Raw genomic sequence first — 11,846 nt, forward strand, 5'->3', positions numbered from 1 at the left:
AAGCTTATTTAGCATCTTGGCTGTTCTTCTCACCATGAGAGCAAGACTAGCATCATCAACTTCATCATCACTTGAGCTCTCATACTCAAGCCTTGCTTTGCCCTTCTCTTGGCTAGCTTTGAATGCTAAGTCCTTGTCTTTCTTCTTGTTAGAGGATGAGCCATCTTGTGGTGTGATGTGCATGTACATCTCATGGGCATTGATCTTTCCCAAGATTTGTGTTGGTGTAGCGGTGGAAAGATCACCTTGATGAAGCATGATCACAATATGCCCATATTTGTCAATAAGGAGGACACTCAAAATCTTTCTTACAACGTTGGATGGTTGTATTTAAGTAAGTACATTTCAAGCGTGAGTACATTTCATTAGCACTCTCTTTAGGAAGCATTTCAAATGAATTTAGCTTTTTCATGACAAGATGATAGCGTTCCTCATGCTCGCTCTTTGTTCCCTCATGGAGCGCATAAATATTCGACCATAGTGCATGGGCGTCTTTGTGGTTCCTCACCCGGATAAACACATCTTTGCAAAAGCCTCGAAAGATGGTGTTTTGAGCCTTTGCATTCCATTTCTCGTAATTCACCTCATCGCCTTGTAGGTGTGTAGCATCCTAAGGTTTTGGGAAGCCTTATGAGGCGGCTCTAAGTATTCCAATATCTAGAGCTTCTAAATACGCCTTCATGCGGATTTTCCAATATAGAAAATCATCCCCCACAAAGATAGGAGGTCCATCCCTATGAGACATCTTTCTCTAGGCGGTTAAGCCTAAATACGTGAGCACGAGGCTCTGATATCAATTGAAAGGATCAAGATGCCCAAGAGGGGGGGGTGAATTGGGCTACTTCTAAATTTCTTTGCAATAATTAAGTCATACGGTTAGCCCAATTAACCCCTTGTGCCTAGAAAGTGTTTCTATTGATCTACCACACAAAAGTTTAGCAACCTATGTTCCAATCCTACTCTAGCATAGCAATTCTATGAATGTAAATGACAAGAATTGAATTGCTCAAAGTAAATGCTCAAAGTAAAGAGAGAAGGAGGAACACGGTGATGTTTTATCGAGGTATCAGAGAGTCGCCACTCCCCACTAGTCCTCGTTGGAGCACCCACGCAAGGGTGTAGCTCCCCCTTGATCCGTGCAAGGATCAAATGCTCTCTACGGGTTGATTCTTTGACACTCCATCGCGGTGAATCATCCACAACCGCTCACAACTTGAGTTGGGTCATCCACAAGCTCCGTCGGATGATCACCAAGCTCCCAATCACCACCAAACCGTCTAGGTGATGGCGATCACCAAGAGTAACAAGCACAAACTTACTTGACCACGACAAGCCTAATGAGAAGGGTGGATGTACACTTTGCTACTCTTGCTTTCACTAATGAGAGCTCTCTTTGGGATTCTCAAATCTCAATCACCTTACTAGGACCTTGCTCTTCTTGGCACTCTTAAAGGTATTTCTCAGCTGTTGGAATGAGCAAAAGTGCCCCCTCACATGAATGGAGAAAGTATTTATAACATTGGTTGAAAAACGAACCGTTATGTGCCTCTGCGGGGTGACCGGACGCTCCGGTCATATTGACTGGATGTTCTGGTTAGTTCTCCCCAAACTCCAGTGTTTAAGTTGTGACCGGAGGCTGGACAACGTCCGGTCATGATTTTCCCTCTCTAGAACCTTACTGGAGTCGATCGAACGCTGGCACCCAACGTCCGATCGCACCAAACGAATTCACCTTGGTCAAATGAACTGACCGGACTCTGTGCCAGCATCTGGTCACCCCAAAACCAGTGTTCGATCAGTATTTGACCCTCCATTCACTTCCTACTCTCGATCATATGTGAATGAAGTTTGCTCCAATGAATCTAAGGGCTTTTTAGGAGCTACCTAGTGCTAGATTTAGCAAGTGTGCACCACACCTAACTCACTAGACTCACCTAAGTCAAGCTACCCATCCATACCCCCCTTAATAGTACGGCCAAAGGAAAAACAATGTCCTAAACTACTCTAAGTGTCTCCTCAACACCAAACGACACTTAGAACTAGTCCATCCTTTTAAAACCAAAATGATTTCCATCGTAGGGGCATGACCACCATGATAGCCCAATCGATCTCCATTACCATGACCTAACTTAATTGCCTCTGCAAAAACACACATTAGTCATAATAATCACGTATTGTCATTAATCACCGAAACCCAACTAGGGGCCTAGATGCTTTCAATCTCCAAGGCAATGCAGCTCCTCCTGAGCCCGTGCAAGCATCTCACTAAATGAAGGCCTATCATTGAATAGCACAGACACGCTTTGCATGTCAACAAACTCAACATATCCATAGCGATCGTATTCAACAGTGCCTCCATGATATATGGTTACTAGGTTGTCCATCTAGTCCAAACACATAACGAAACGCATGTCCTTTAGTTCAAATTAGACGCTAGATAGTACCTAACAAGTACTTTCTAACTACAAACTAAGTAAATAAGATAATAACTATATACATAGATACATTGTACTAACTAAATAGCTAGGTCCTATTTAGTTAACTAAATATGTAACTACCTATCTAAGTAGCTATCTAACTATATGTTGATGCAAAAGTGGATCTGCAAACACAAAGGGCTAATACCCGAATCGATATCCAAAGCGTGCCAGTCGATTTGACCTGCTAATCGACAAGGATGAAGATACGAACACTTTAGTCCTGACAACAGCGATACGCCCGGAAGTCACGGCCAAGAGGTGCTCACGCGGAACTCGAGAATCACCGAAGATCGTACTGAAACGATGCAGCTCGCCGAATCAATGAGAACTCGTAAAAAGGAAAAATATGCAAATTGACGAAGTCGCCGAAAAGTAAGTAGATGCAAATAGGAGTAAAAATTGGTTTTGATATTGATTGATGTATATCTATTACATTGCCCCTTACTCCATATTTATACCCTGATCTAAAGAGACACAACCAAACACAACTAGGACACCAATCCCATATCTAAGGAAACACGTGACTCTTACACGAATCATAACCTAACAAATACAGAAAAGGAAATCAACTCCTATCTATTTCCCTGTCCGCCTCAATTACGATGGAAATCTCACTGTCCTCCTTCCCATCGGCATACTCCCTATTTCATCGGCAGTAGTCTTCAAGTCTTCCTTTATCGGCATACTCCCTGTTTCATCGGCAGTAGTCTTCAAGTCTTCCTTCATCGGCACACTCCCTGTTTCATCGGCAGTAGTCTTCAAGCCTCCCTTCATCGGCATCGACAATAACACCTCCAACCTCATCGGCAACGCCCGAGTCCAAATCAACCTTTACATCGACCATCACCAGCTATCGGCAACCATCTTTACAAACTGGCTTTCATTGGCTATCAAAGTATTCAATAACTTTCCCCTTGCCGATTAGTCCACTCCGATTATTTTGACACGTGCAAAAAACGGTGTCAACACTATATCTATGTACCTATGTATCTATGTTTCTATCTATCTACATATATATCTCACTAGATCACTAACTAAATCAACTACCTAAGTCATCACATTAAGTAGTAAATAACAAATACCAACTAAGTAGGTATATTGCATATTCACAATTTTTATCTTTGCAACGACTGATCCGCGGACGTCGGCATGGGTAGCCAATTAGGCGAGGCCGGGCGTGGGCGCGACGTGGCCACGGCACGGTCACTGCACGGCACGGCGCGGCGCGCGCAAGGCGGGCGCGGCACGGTCAATGCATGGGCCCGGCGCGGTGGCCGCCGCGGCCGTGGCCGAGGAAGCGGGGAAGGGCGGCCGACGCGGGGGCGGGCTACGCCGCGGGTTCGGTGCGGCCACGGGGCTCGGGGCGGGAGCGGGTGGAGACGACGGCCGGCGTGGGCGGCCGGTGGCGGGCTCCGGCATGCGCCGGCGAGGGTGAGGCCGATGCCGCGCAGGCTCGGGCGGCCGGTGGCAGGCTCCGGGCGGCGGCGGCGACGGTGCTCGGCTCAGACGAGGGAGATGCGAGAGAGGGGGGAGAGAGGAAGAGAGAAAGGATTTGGGGCTCATACGTAATAAAGGCTCGGCGCCATTCATCCTAGCGCCAAGCTCGACGCAAGATCTACGGCGCCGAGCTCAGCGTCCCCTGCCATGTCACCTCAACGTGTGCCTCGAGCCCAAGAGCTCGGCGCCAGCAAACACATAACGAAACGCATGTCCTTTAGTTCAAATTAGACGCTAGATAGTACCTAACAAGTACTTTCTAACTACAAACTAAGTAAATAAGATAATAACTATATACATAGATACATTGTACTAACTAAATAGCTAGGTCCTATTTAGTTAACTAAATATGTAACTACCTATCTAAGTAGCTATCTAACTATATGTTGATGCAAAAGTGGATCTGCAAACACAAAGGGCTAATACCCGAATCGATATCCAAAGCGTGCCAGTCGATTTGACCTGCTAATCGACAAGGATGAAGATACGAACACTTTAGTCCTGACAACAGCGATACGCCCGGAAGTCACGGCCAAGAGGTGCTCACGCGGAACTCGAGAATCACCGAAGATCGTACTGAAACGATGCAGCTCGCCGAATCAATGAGAACTCGTAAAAAGGAAAAATATGCAAATTGACGAAGTCGCCGAAAAGTAAGTAGATGCAAATAGGAGTAAAAATTGGTTTTGATATTGATTGATGTATATCTATTACATTGCCCCTTACTCCATATTTATACCCTGATCTAAAGAGACACAACCAAACACAACTAGGACACCAATCCCATATCTAAGGAAACACGTGACTCTTACACGAATCATAACCTAACAAATACAGAAAAGGAAATCAACTCCTATCTATTTCCCTGTCCGCCTCAATTACGATGGAAATCTCACTGTCCTCCTTCCCATCGGCATACTCCCTATTTCATCGGCAGTAGTCTTCAAGTCTTCCTTTATCGGCATACTCCCTGTTTCATCGGCAGTAGTCTTCAAGTCTTCCTTCATCGGCACACTCCCTGTTTCATCGGCAGTAGTCTTCAAGCCTCCCTTCATCGGCATCGACAATAACACCTCCAACCTCATCGGCAACGCCCGAGTCCAAATCAACCTTTACATCGACCATCACCAGCTATCGGCAACCATCTTTACAAACTGGCTTTCATTGGCTATCAAAGTATTCAATAACTTTCCCCTTGCCGATTAGTCCACTCCGATTATTTTGACACGTGCAAAAAACGGTGTCAACACTATATCTATGTACCTATGTATCTATGTTTCTATCTATCTACATATATATCTCACTAGATCACTAACTAAATCAACTACCTAAGTCATCACATTAAGTAGTAAATAACAAATACCAACTAAGTAGGTATATTGCATATTCACAATTTTTATCTTTGCAACGACTGATCCGCGGACGTCGGCATGGGTAGCCAATTAGGCGAGGCCGGGCGTGGGCGCGACGTGGCCACGGCACGGTCACTGCACGGCACGGCGCGGCGCGCGCAAGGCGGGCGCGGCACGGTCAATGCATGGGCCCGGCGCGGTGGCCGCCGCGGCCGTGGCCGAGGAAGCGGGGAAGGGCGGCCGACGCGGGGGCGGGCTACGCCGCGGGTTCGGTGCGGCCACGGGGCTCGGGGCGGGAGCGGGGTGGAGACGACGGCCGGCGTGGGCGGCCGGTGGCGGGCTCCGGCATGCGCCGGCGAGGGTGAGGCCGATGCCGCGCAGGCTCGGGCGGCCGGTGGCAGGCTCCGGGCGCGGCGGCGACGGTGCTCGGCTCAGACGAGGGAGATGCGAGAGAGGGGGGAGAGAGGAAGAGAGAAAGGATTTGGGGCTCATACGTAATAAAGGCTCGGCGCCATTCATCCTAGCGCCAAGCTCGACGCCAAGATCTACGGCGCCGAGCTCAGCGTCCCCTGCCATGTCACCTCAACGTGTGCCTCGAGCCCAAGAGCTCGGCGCCAGGGACGCTAGCGCCGAGACGTGTTAGCTCGGCGTCAGCATCAATAGCGCCGAGCTAAGGGTATAGATTCTGAAATTTTTTTCGAACGTATTTGTGAAAATTAAAAAAAGGCTAAAAAAATAAAAAAAATCGGACGAACAGGGGAGGCAAGTGAGAGCAGCACGCGGCCCGGTGAGCTCGACCAGGCATGGAGGCACGCGAGCTTCACCCCGGGCCAGCGTGTGGGCGAGTGAGCTCGGCCCCAGCGTGCATGCGGGAGAGCTCGGCCCGAGGCAGAGGCGCGGGAGCTCCGCCCCAGCGCGCGGGCGGGCGAGCTCGGCCCCGGGTGAGCGCGTGAGCTCCGCAACCAGCGCGCGTGCGGGGTGCTCGGCCCCGGCGTGGGCGCATGAGCTCAGCCCCGCCGCGGGCTGACGGGGTGGCCGGAGCTGGGAACAGCAACGGATGTGGTGGCCGGTGTCATGGCTGGGATCAGCGAACTCGGCCTCACACGCTGCGCACACAGGTCCAGCGAGCTCCCAACCCAACCCCCCACTCTCGATCGATGCGGCAGCGGAGCATCGCTTGTGCAGGAATGAGGCGAGGTTTGGCGGCGCCGGCGGCAGTGGTCAGAGACAGCACCATGGGGGCTCGGTGGAGGGGAGGGGGTTGCGGCGCAGTGCTGAGCTGAACACAAGAGATAGGTTCTGTCCAACGAAGAAGACGGAGCAGCAGGGGGGCAACGAAGAAGACAGGGAATTTTGGTGTATACGAAAATATAGTGACCTGTATCTGGGTCTAACGTCGTCTCAGGCATACAAATACACGGTTCAGCGAGACAGTGAATTGTAATGGCAATATTCCAATATGATGAATAGTAATGGCAGTTTTTTAATCCGTGAAAGTTATAATGGAATGGTTCCAATCAGGTCCAGTTTAGTTGCAAAAAATTTTGCAAAATTTTTCAAGATTTCTCGTCACATCGAATCTTTGGACGCATGCATGAAGTATTAAATATAAATAAAAAATAAAACTAATTACACAGTTTAGACGAAATCCACGAGACGAATCTTTTAAGCCTAATTAGACTATGATTGGACACTAATTGCCAAATAACAACGAAAACTGCTACCATGCCATTTTGCCAAAAATTTTGGCATCTAAACAAGCCCTTGATCCAACGAAAATATCACATGTAGAGTCCTATGCCGAACAGAAAGATCAAACAAAAGGTTTTTTTTAAAGATCTGGTTTCCCAGCTTTGGTTTATAATAAGGAGAATGAAGCAATTACATGCGCGAGGAGCCCTACTCCCCACAGCCAAAGCTGCAAGGAGTTTAAGGAAACACATGAGAGCTATTACATAATAGCTACTTTCACAATAAATAGGGGCTTCAAGAAAACCCCTCCTGCAAAAACAACATGCTCCACTTTCCTGCATATGCTCCAGGGAGTCAAAACAACCAAACTTGGTTCCAGAAATTGCCAGGTTGTTGTCATCCATTCCATGAACCACGCAACAACAGGACACACATAGCCCTTAGGTCCAGAAGAATCACCTAGCACTGCCACTGTGCCACACTAGAGGTACCGTTTTCATCCCTACCGCCACACTTACAGCTTACGCCTGGTTTAGTTCCCAAAAATTTTCACCCCAAACTATCACATCGAATCTTATGGCGTATGCATAGAGTATTAAATATAGACGAAAAAAACTAATTACACAGTTTGGTTGGAAATCGCGAGACGAATGTTTTAAGACTAATTAGTCCATGATTAGCCATAAGTGCTACAGTAACTAACATGCGCTAATGATGGCTTAATTAGGCTTAATAAAGTCGTCTCGTAGTTTCCAGACGAGCTATGTAATTAGTTTTTTATTAATATCCGAAAATCCCTTTCGACATCTCCAAAACATCTGATGTGACATCCAAAAATTTTTATTTCACGAACTAAACCCATGTTTTTGAGGCGTCGCCTAATCGTCGCCTAGGCGTCGCCTAGGCGCCAAGGCGTGCTCGAGGGCCTGGGCGTCGTCCTCGTCACGACCTCAGCCTGTATGGCGTCCGCCTCAGCAGATTAGGCGTCGCCTAGGCACGAATGGCGTCGGGCGGACGCCTAGAGCTCTCCAGCGGACGCCATAATCTAATTCGCAGGGGAGGGCGCGAAATCGAGTGCGTGTCCGCGGGAAATCGGACGCGGCGCGGGGAAGGGGGCGAAAATGACCGCTGCGCGGGGAAGGGGGCGAAAATGACCGCGGCCTGCGGTAAATCGACCGCGCGAGCGCGGGAATTGCGACCTACGCGCGGGAAATCGACCGCCTGAGCCATTACCGCGAGGGGGGCGAGGGGAGACCAGGAGAGAGAGAGAAGGCGGCAGGGCGGACCTCCTGCTCCGCTTCGCTGCTCCTCCGCTCGCCAGCTCGAGTCCACCGGCCGGCCTCCCCTTCCGAGAAGAAGCTGCCCAGGGCGAGGGGAGACCGGAAGAGAAAGAGAGAAGGCGGCGGGCGGACCTCCTGCTCCGCTTCGCTGCTCCTCCGCTCGCCAGCTCGAGTCCACCGGCCGGCCTCCACCGAGAAGAAGCTGCCTCCGCTCGCCAGCTCGAGCCCCCTCCAGCATTTGCCTCCGGTCATGCGCTGCCGCCTGTGGTATGCCCCTGCCTACTCTGCTTCTGTGAATATAGTAATGCCTCATATGCCTGCTGCTCTGCTTTTGATCTGAATATTGTATGCCTCGTTCTCATGCTCTGCTATTGACCTCAATCGGAATATTGTATGCTCATGCTGGATGCCTATCCCTGCCTCCTCCCTTCTCTAATATTTATTCTGCACTCTGTTGTCTGCTCTGCTTTTGCTGATGCTTGCTTTTTATATTATATGGGTACTCACATATACAAATGCCTGCTTGTGCTTGGGCTGTCACACACCCTGCTACAACACAAAGCACAGATCTTTCTTTGATCCCAAGACTGATCCAGCAAGCAACATGGCAAGCACAGTTGAAGTACCTGAGTATGATCCCAAGACTGATCCAGCAAGGAAAGCAAAGTCCAATGATCTAGGCTGGAAATATGGCTACTAGCAGGACCCTGCTAGGAGAGACTGGGTGACATGTATCCTGTGTGGACATGAGGGTTCAGGAGGCATAAAGAGGTTCAAGCAACATTTGGCTGGTGGATATGGAGATATTATCCTTTGTCCAAAAGTTAGCACTGAAATCAGGAAAGAGATGGAAGCTTACTTGCAAAAGAAGAGAAGAAGGCCTTTGTACTTGGATGGTATTGAGGAGGATGGGGAACCAGAAGATGAAATTGTGGAGGTAGTAGCTGCAGATGTACAAGCAGCAACAGCAGCAAATGCCACACCAAAAGTGGCTGCAAAAAAACCAAGTTCTAGGACAGCCGCTAAGAAAAGGCATGCTATCTTCCAATTCAAGGCTTCAACAGCTAGCAGTGTCAATTCTACACCAAAGACACCAAAGACCAATGCAACAAAGTCAGTTGTTGGTATGCTTAGGAGAACACCTGAACAGATAGTAGATCAAAGACGTGCAAAGGACTTTCAGCCCACCATTGAGTCCAGCACAAAGACTAAGGAGGAGAAGCAATATGTGGATATGCAATGGGCACTGTGGTTCATGGAGTGTGGTGTAGCCTTTAATGCAGCAAATTCAAGGCAATTTGAAATTGCTTGTGAGGCAACAGCCCAATATGGTTCAGGGTACAAGCCTCCAACTAACCAGCAGCTTGGTGACCCTTTGCTCCAAGAATGTGTTAAGGTGACAAGTGACATGAGGAAGGACCATGAGTAGGCCTGGAAGCAATATGGTTGTACACTAATGTCAGATGGATGGACTGATATGAGAGGGCGCCACTTGATTAATTTTCTTGTGAACAGCCCTGAGGGAATGTACTTTCTGGAGTCAGTTGATGCATCAAGTGAAGTTCATAGTGCAACAATGCTAGCTGATTTGTTACAGGAGAAGATTGACGACATTGGAAGGGACAATGTTGTTCAAGTTGTGACCGACAATGGCGCTAACTATAAGGCTGCTAGTAAGATCTTGATGGATAGGATTCCCACACTGTTTTGGAGTCCTTGTGCTGCACATTGCTTGGATCTGATGTTGGAAGAAATTGGGAACTTGAAGGCATTCAAGAAACCTATTGCATGTGCTAAGCGTGTCACCAACTTCATTTATAGGCATGGAAGGCTTCTTAGTGCAATGAGGGCTCAAACAGGTGGGACTGATCTTGTTAGGACAGCAAAGACTCAATTTGCCATATCATTTCTGACATTGAAGAGTTTGTACAAGAACAAGGATGCCTTGAAGAGCTTGTTTGTTAGTGAAGCATGGACTGGGAACAACTTGTGTACAACTGCAGCAGGTCAACAAGTGCAAGACATTGTGCTATCTACTGAGTTTTGGAACTCGGTAGAAGATTGCCTAAGAGCTTCAGCCCCACTCTTAATTGTTTTGAGGGCTGTTGATGGTGATGAGAAGCCTGCAATGCCAGAGGTATGGGCTCTAATAAATCATGCAAAAGAGAGGATAAAGCAAAGGTTCAATATACCAACCAAGGATGGCCTACTCAAGAAGATCATGGAAATTATTGAGAGGTGTTGGGTGAAACAAATGGACCATCCATTGTATGGGGCTGCACTATATTTGAACCCGAGAAAATTTTTTCCTCTGATAAAAGCTAATGATGATGTCACTGTTGGGTAGCTAAGAGGTTGTTTTATTGAAGTGTTTGGAAGAATGATACCAGATGTGGAAACACAAATGAAGATCAATAGGCAGGCCATTGAGTATGAAGAGCAACGTGGAGAAGCCTTCTCAAACAAAATGGCAAAGGAAAGCTATGACAAAATGAATCCTCATAAGTGTTGTTTATCTCAGCTTGTAAATTTCAGCAACTTAATTGCATTCCAAACACCAAATATGTGTTGTCCTTTTCATCCAGTTGATTGGTGGCGTTCTTATGGTGGCCGAGCCATTGAACTACAAAGACTTGCTAAGCGTATAATTAGTCTTTGTGCTTCATCCTCAGGATGTGAGAGATGTTGGAGTACCTTCAGTCATGTGAGTATCCTTGTGACTAACAGTTTATATTTAGATGCATACAATCTGATTTTTTGTTTTGCTTCCCATCTGATTTTTTTTGTAGATGCATACAAAGAAAAGGAATAGGCTGCTGCACAAGAGATTGAATGATATTGTCTTTGTTTCATACAATCGGAAGATGAGAACAAGGTTTCAGCTTAGGCGTGAGAAGGCAGGCAAGAAATATGACCCTTTGGTCATTGAGGAGTTCGATTGGGACAATGAATGGGCTGATTCATTGCATGTGCCTGTTCCAGGTGCTCGAGGGTCTGATGCTGTTGATGACCTCACATGGCAGCATGTTGATGAAGCCATCGGTGCATCACAAGCGCTGCAGGGTCGTAACCTTCCTAGGAGAGCTGCTGCTCCTGTTCAGTATTATAGACGCCCCAGAAATGTTCCTGCTGCTGCTGCTGCTGAAGATGGCGAAGAGGAAGACGAAGTTGAAGACCCACATGATGATGCAGAAGTGAGCGAGTGTGAAGAAGCTGGCAATGTTCCTGCTACTGATCAAGACGACGCTGCTGATCTTGATGAGTTTGATGATGGATTTTGAGTGCTGAAACAGAGATTTGCACTCAGCCCTTTTATGTCCTACACCCTTGTCCTGCACTCATGTTGTATGGCTTTGGTGTAGTTGACTAGTAATTAGAATGCTTTAGAGTCCAGTACTTTAGACTTTCAGTCTCTAAGTTTGTGGACTATTAGAGACAAACTATGATGTCATTTGTCATGCTCATGCATGAACTAATGCACTAAGCCACTAATGCTTGCTAATTTGTTGTATTGCCTCTTGTGTATTATTTCTTATTTAATTTTC

The 11,846-nt window shown here is 47.7% G+C and overlaps 1 pseudogene; it reads left to right on the forward strand.

The window, feature by feature from the left end:
* The first annotated feature begins 9,479 nt into the window (after window positions 1-9,479).
* On the forward strand, window positions 9,480-11,582 carry LOC136491595 (uncharacterized; annotated as a pseudogene).
* The last annotated feature ends 264 nt before the right edge of the window (window positions 11,583-11,846 follow it).

The sequence above is a fragment of the Miscanthus floridulus genome, chromosome 11 (assembly GCF_019320115.1).
Source record: "Miscanthus floridulus cultivar M001 chromosome 11, ASM1932011v1, whole genome shotgun sequence".
Taxonomy (NCBI): Eukaryota; Viridiplantae; Streptophyta; class Magnoliopsida; order Poales; family Poaceae; genus Miscanthus; species Miscanthus floridulus.